The 6,000-nt window shown below is 45.9% G+C and overlaps 1 non-coding gene across 1 annotated transcript; it reads right to left on the reverse strand.

The window, feature by feature from the left end:
* Positions 1 to 3,925: 3,925 nt before the first annotated feature.
* LOC113422442 (U6 spliceosomal RNA) lies at positions 3,926 to 4,031 on the reverse strand. Its single transcript, XR_003372264.2, has one exon. It is a non-coding gene; the product is annotated as a U6 spliceosomal RNA (small nuclear RNA).
* Between the last annotated feature and the right edge of the window lie 1,969 nt (positions 4,032 to 6,000).

The raw sequence follows: 6,000 nt of genomic DNA on the forward strand, positions 1-6,000 counted from the left end.
TCATAGTTTTAGGAAAGAAGTCTGTGTCTTAGAGAATGACAGCTGCCATTCAGTTGATGGTTGAACCTTTCTCCAAAAAACCGAGAGCAGAAGGATCTGGGTGGACTTGTGTCTTCAGATCAATTACAAATTCGTCGGCTCCATCAATGGCATCCACATGGCCCTTTCTCCAGAAGTCCAGGGTCGTTGCGAGTTTCCTTTCATCAGTAAAGAGGTTGTCTGCAAAATTTAAATCATTGTTGCTTTATTACTCAGAATAATTTGATATTCAGATGAAGCTAATAAAAATCTGGCTTTCTTAAAGGCTTGCGCACAAGGTTGAAACACCCAGCATTAATCTCAGGAAATTAAGAGGTATTGAAATGTGACTTAATTGCACATGATGTACCACATGTTTTTTTAAAAAAATGAATAGCAGAGTGGAATAGGGTGTTATTCATCATGTGTTCATGCTGTGACTAAATGATTCAGAGCAGCCTTGGAAAGGGGCTTCATCGTTTTATAATCCTTCAGAATCTAGCAGGGGGAAAAACATGCATTTGCGCAGCCTTGCATTGCCACAATAAAAACTGAAACTGACTGAAAGCAGCGATGAACCCAGACACTGGAATGGCCTTGCTTGGGACTCTTCCGGAAATCTACTCCGGAAATCTACTCCCTTCCAAGAGGGCCCTTGATCAGGCAACCCCATCCTCATGTGGGTAATATAGACCAGCCAGCCATTGGCATCAAAGGTTAACTTTTTGAGATGTATCCTTCAACTCCTTTCCCATAACGTTGGGCCAAATCAATGACACTTGAAAATTGTTCTCCACACACACACAAAGGCCTTTATATGATAGTCAAGGAAGGGAGAAAAGAGTGAGTAAGTAAACAGGAATGCCCTTGGTTGAAAAAAAAAGTTTTCCCGAGGCCTCCCACAACTTCCCTCTAATAACTATGAGCCTCACAACCACTCTGGCTGTTTCAGAGATAGTTCTAGCCAGGCCATCACTTGCTTTATCAGGCAGTCCTGAGGTTTCCTGGCTTGGATGTCCCTCAAGATGGAAGTTGCCAGATGACCCCAATTAAGCCTTTTGCAAATCTTCCTCAAATTATCCCTCCCAGCAAAGTGTTTGTAATTCTCTTCCTCTAATTACTTAAGGAAGGTTTGCCGATGCAAATGTTAATAAGGGATATTAAATTGACCTGAAGCTCTATTAGCATTAAATAGGGATATTTATATTTGGATCACAAGTGGCCACAGGATGAAGTAAGACCTCTCTAGGCAGTCTTCAACCTGCCAAAGGTTGACTGCGGCTTTCTACACCCCACTTCCAATGTCTGAAGTGTTTGCCCCCTAAATGGTTACCTTGTGGGGCTGTATTGAGTCTTGTTGCTTCTATGATGCCGTCCCTCCTCAAGCAAGGCCTTTCTCAGAACTTCCTAATTTTCAAGAAGCCCAGCATTGGGGCCGAAGCTCCCGGTTGAGCAATGGTTCATGACCAGAAAATCTACCTGTTCCTCTGAGGGCATGCTCACCTGGCGTGTGGCAATCCTCAGGTGGGGCTAACCATGTCCGGAAGTTCTGCTGGCTTTGCCAGTCTGTGTTACCACTAAAGAGGCTCAGATCCTGATTAGTGGTCTCCTCGTGCGACTTCTTGGTGGGACGTGCTGGCCTGGAGCACAGTAGGCATCCACCCTGAATCAGCCATCCTGAAGGGTCTTAGGATGGGACAGTCTCTGGAAGTTTCGGTGCTCTCCTCCTGCCTACCTCAAGCTGAGAAACGAAACGTTAATTGTCTCCCACAGAATCCCTGCCAGAGACTTCTTCCTTCGCCCCAGGGTGGGGGAGGACCTGGAGAAAAGAGCCATGCCAATCGGTACAGCAATTATGCTGTAGCCGACAAAATCCAGTGGGCCTTAACAGCTCATTCTGCTGATGGCATTTCAGCGTCCTCCTTTTTTAATTATTGCTGTTCTTTGAGCTAAATGGCTGGTAAGTCCCTTGGAGCAAAATTGTGCAGGAGTGGTTTCTTTGCTCTTGCTGGTGTTGTAGAAAAGCTGCATTTATTTTCAAAAACTGCTTAGGCTTGTTGTTGTTTTTTTGTTCCTGGATGCCGAATAGAAATGAAATTTCACTCCTTTGTCCGGCTCAAAGCCCCTCAGTTGTGCCAATGTTTTGCAGAGAACGGAAAAAGGAGGACATGTCATGAATTGCAAGCTCAATTTCACAAAACATGATTTAATACTCTCCCTCTCTCTCACACACACACGCACGAGCACAACCTCTGAGAACTATGCAGGAACCCAATATGGGCCTGCACTAATAGAAATCAAGCATGCAATGCTAAATATACAAATATATGGGTTGGTATGGATGATGCCCAAGAACACAAGGCAAGCTGTAATTCCTTAGCTAGCCTGAAGGAGGGACGGTGTAAATGCTAGCAAAAGAAATGAGCCTTCTCCTTCCTCTTTCTATCCCTTGAAGCTCAACAAGGTTTTGCTCAGGGACCGACAGAGTTTCCAGAGAAGGATATTGAGCCTGGGACAGCCTCAAAGTCCAGAGAATTCCACAGAATCCATCTTCCAACCCAACCTCCTATGAAATGCAATTCAGCTCCAAGGGAGATTTGTGTGAATTTTCTGTGGGTTGTCTCCCCTGCTCTCTCCATCTCTTCTGGAAGAAGTGAGAACAGAACTCTTTGCTATGTTGGATTGGCTCAGTTCACAACTTCAGAGTTCAACTTTGTACACTATAGAATTAGGATAAAACACCGATTCTGCCCTGCCCTAGCGACAGGGTGGCATCTCAGCCGGTCCAGGTGCATGATGAGACTTTTGATATCAACCAGACAGTGAATGATTTGTGCATTTGCAGACAGAATTTTGACAATCTTTTGTAGCACAGATTAAGTCTTCCAAGAAGGGATCAGTTCCACACTCTCTCATTCTAGTAATTTTGAAACACAAAAGTGTAGCAGCAAAGGATCAAAAACCTGGAATCGACAAGGCCCTGCTATGGCATTTCTTTCCATACTTCAGTGAATTAATCCCATATCTCTCACCTTGGGGACTTTCAGGAACAGGACAAACTGATTTCCATATTTTTTGAATATTTCAATCTTCTGCTCCATTTCTCTGGAGACATTCATCCTAGAAGAAATTAAGTAGGCTGAACTGCTGGGTAGGGGGAAGATTGGAAGAAACGTGCCTTCAAGGTGTATGAATTTTCACCTCCATTTTAAAAAAAAATTCTCACATTCACATGGAAGAAGGCATATTGGAGCAAATTCACCTTATATCCTTTGGATATATCTCCTTAGATCCTTTTGGTCCTGCTTTGTCAATCTTTTTTTCAGCTTACTCTGCCTCTCACCCGTCGGTCGGTCTTGTTCTTATCTCAACATCCTGGTCTGCCTTAGCAAATGTCTACTGTGCTAAGTAAAACACACTGTTTTCTGAGCTCTAGAAACCCAGCTGTCTTGTGACAAGGGGAGGACAATCATAAGCAAAAGCCCCAATTAACCTGACAAACTCAAGAACCCATTACAAGCACCTGGTACTTTGTCTTCCTTCCTCCTTGTGCTGAGCTGCACACCTACCGCCGGCAAATTCTGCAGTGCGCTATAATTGTCCTGACCAATGGACTGTGCAAGACACAATGAAGTCAACAGTTTAAAACCAGAATATAGAATTGCTCGTTCTGTTGCAAAGACTGTAGAAGGAAAATTCTTCCCCCGGTTCTTAACTGTGTCAATTTTCTTTTAAATTCATCCTCTTCTGTTAGCCTTAAGTGCAAGGAAACATTAGCATTTAGATGCCAGATCTGCCTTTGACCTCCGAAGAAGGAAAGCATATTTGTATAAAATGACTTTTAAAATGAAGAAGGGAAAAGACCATCAAGCCGTGGATATTGGCTTGTTTGGGTTTTATTTATTTCTAAAGCCCAGATCCATAAATCAACGTTACATCCCATGTGCAGGGACCATGCTAATCTCCTCTGTATCGTTCCAATTTTAGTCTGTGTGCTAATATAAGTGAAGTTCCTTTGCAGTGAATTAGTCATCACTGGAGCTTTGAGCTGTTTGCAATCATTCCATGTTTTTAAAAGAACTAAAAGCACAGGTTGAAAATAAGTGGGCATCTCTCCAAGTGGAAGATTACACAAGAGGAGGGGGTGTCGTCCAAGGCTGGACCCTTTTCAGCTACCTCATCTATGGTCATCTATGATAGGGATCAGGGGCTGAAGAGCCTGTTAGGAATCTTAATAGAACACATGCATGTCAGGAATTGAATTTTAAACAGGAGTAATGAGAAAGCAACATAAAGTGGTATGTTTTTTTTCCCCTGGATATAATCAGTTGGATGTCTGTTCACTCTTAATCTCAGCTGATAGTTAAAAGTTCCATTCCATTTACACAAACCCTGGGGTGGCTGAGACATTTACAAGAGCTAAGCATTCTTTCGTTTTAAAAAAGGTTTTATTTCCTTCAGTCCCTAAACCTTGCTGACCTTTGAGATGCAGTCAGTCCGAAAGTTCTCAGGGAGCAAGGCCCGTCTCTTTAGGAATGGGTGGCTTTTGCCCGTCCCAAATCTATTGCTCATCGCTTTCCCCCTTTGGACCCCTCCCTTTGGTTGTCTGCAAGCCCCCTGGCCAGCCCCTGCAGGGAGAGCAGCTGAGAGTTTCTCCAGGAGGAGGCGTGGGAGATGCCCCTTAGTCTCCCTTGGCCTCAGGGGCAGCCTCTCTGCTGGACCAGCCTGAAGCCTGGGGCTAGACCTCGCCCAAAAGGTGGAGAGGAAGAGAGGGGCCAATCCCCAGACCACAGGCCTGCTGCAGCCCCGAAAGAAAGCAGAGAGCAGGGAGGAGCTGCCAACTCCCCTTAATGGCATGATAGAAACCCGCCTGACATTGCCCAGAGCAACTGGACTCGGCCTTCAGATTTGCTTCTGATAACTTCAGAGCCGAGTTGAAATGACTGAGCCAGCAGACTGAGGGGAGAGGAGAGAAATAGGAGCAAACCTTTTAGCGTGGTGTTAATAATGCAAGCGCTCCAGCACAGGGGCATCCTCGGGGTGGGGGCTGCGTGTGTAAAGAGCGGAAAGGCTCTGCAGTCCATGTTCCTTCCTTCCTCAAGGAATCACCCACTTCCTGAGACTCTCTCCCTCCTACCCACCCTTGGCAGTGCCACCGCCATCAACCATGGCAAGCATTCTTCATTGGGCTGACCCTCCGCTCCCTCTTTGCACTGCCCTCGGTTGGTGCTGGGCTGTTTGTTCTTGGCATCTGTAGCACTTGCAGGACCCTTGGCCAGGGCTCTGACCTGATCTCCCCTTTTCTCCACCTGGAAAGACAGGTGTGGCTGCTGCATGAGCAGAAGAGGGCTGCAGAAAGTGGAGGACAAAAACCCCCAACAACCCCCAGCCTCAGGTCTGAGGGAGAAGACGACCTCTGTGGGCAATGGAGAGAGATGAGGGCCACAATGCAGAGCCTCCCCTCAGACACCTGGAAATCTATTTCCAAAACAGGCACCAGGCCGCCAGCATTTCCAGGGGATTCTAACCGAGAACCTAGTCGGTGGCTTCCCACATGGCCAAGCCAACATGGTCTTGGAGAAAGACCTTCCGGCAATTAACTGGCAGTTTCGAAGGGTTTCCTTTTGGCTTTTCAAGGATGTTTATAACATCCTGTGAAGCATTTGGGGAGATGACATTCTTTTAAAAATGAAAGAAGGGAAGGAAATGGGAGTCTTTTGAAAGCCTTTCCTTCCATCACTTGTCAGAATGTTTCCCCAGGTGTCACAGTCCCAAATGAAAAGAGGCAGACACACCGAGAAATGCCAACATTGTGTCACATTTAGCTGAGGCAACCATGTTCAAGAGCTGCCTTCTCTGTGGTCTCCATCCGCCTGTGGCTTCTCGGGTGGGCTGCTCGTCTGGCTTCCTCTGTCCATGAAATGTGGTCTGGCTTCTGGTTTTCAGAGCTACTCAGTTCAAACCCTAATGAAGCTTCACACA

The sequence above is a fragment of the Notechis scutatus genome, chromosome 12 (genome assembly GCF_049901735.1).
Source record: "Notechis scutatus isolate UNSWTSFEM ecotype Mainland chromosome 12, rNotScu1.2, whole genome shotgun sequence".
NCBI classification, from domain to species: Eukaryota; Metazoa; Chordata; class Lepidosauria; order Squamata; family Elapidae; genus Notechis; species Notechis scutatus.